This window comes from Pygocentrus nattereri, chromosome 10 (assembly GCF_015220715.1).
Source record: "Pygocentrus nattereri isolate fPygNat1 chromosome 10, fPygNat1.pri, whole genome shotgun sequence".
NCBI classification, from domain to species: Eukaryota; Metazoa; Chordata; class Actinopteri; order Characiformes; family Serrasalmidae; genus Pygocentrus; species Pygocentrus nattereri.
In genome coordinates, this window is record NC_051220.1 from 10,063,115 (window position 1) to 10,064,525 (window position 1,411).

A 1,411-nucleotide genomic window follows, 5' to 3' on the forward strand; every position below is an offset into this window, starting at 1 on the left:
AGTCACAAACATGATAAGCAATAAAGCTAATTCTTGATAATCTGTGGCCTTCCTTTATTAACCAATGCCCTCTATTAATAAACTTATCCAGAGAAAATAACCTTAAAAGTAAATATGTCTGTTATAGTTGTTATATTGGATTAATATCAGTATGATCTGGCTTTCGAATGCAGCAGATATCGCTGAAGTGACTATATGGTAACTACATTACAGGAACCACATACATTGCATACAACGTTTAGTTTAGCAGTAGCAGTAGGAAATATTGAAACTGACATTTAGTAAATTCACCCAGTGTGGAAAATAAACTGACCACATGCATTAGTTCATGTATCACAGTAAAACATTAGCATTAGAGAGCAGCAGCTCCTCTCACTGAACATAAAGTCTCAAAGGTCCCAAAATCCTATCAGCTGAAATGGAGATTTTGATGGGTTCTGCTTTTGTTCAGCATTCTTGGCAGTTTAGGGACTTTTTAAAATAAATTCTTCCTGAATTTAATCAAATCTCATCACGTTATGCTTTGTTACAGGATCATTCTGCCTTATTGGTAGGGTTCATTATCTTTCTACATGCTACAGATCTTTACTTTCACTGTGAGAGCTTAAAGGAACTGCTGTTTTATCAAATAAAAAAGGGAGTGCCTCTTAACCATCCCCAAATAATGATATAATTATATAATTAGCCATATTGGTGGTCTAGATCCATACATACAACGAATAGAATAGTAATCTAGACTTGCTTTTTACTAGATGGTGTGTGCTCTTTTGCATAGCTCAGAATTTTCACATTACTAGAAACGCAGGGACAGCTCACAGATGGTTATTGCACTCAGCCACTGGTGTATTTAATTCAGTTGCTGCTGTATTTCACTTATGCAGCTGTCAGATCCCACTGCCTTGCTAGTGAGCAATCTAACGACAACATTACTGTACTGTCCTGTAATAAAACCCAAAAAAAAAAAAAAAAATAAAAATTATATATATATATATATATATATATATATATATATACACACATATCAAACTGGGGACCTTCTAGGTCAAAGTGCTGTGAAGATCAGTGATTACCCTCATTTAATATTAATTGCATTAAAACAACTATTTAAACACCCATTCTGCATCTGGAGTACTTTCCACTGGGATGCCAGTGTGTTTGTGAGTGAACTGATTTTAAACTCCTCTCCTTCAATCACCACCTTACCGTGGTGGAGAGGTTTGTCTGTGCCTACATGATCCTAGAAGCTATGTTGTCAAGGGCGAAAGCCCCCTGGTAGGGCCTCCCAAGGCAAACAGGTCCTAGATGATGGGCCAGATAAAGGGTGATCCAAAAACCCCATGTGACAGAGACCATCAGGACCCAGTTTCCCTTGCCTGAGCATCACCCTGGAGCCAGGGGAGGGGATCCTCAG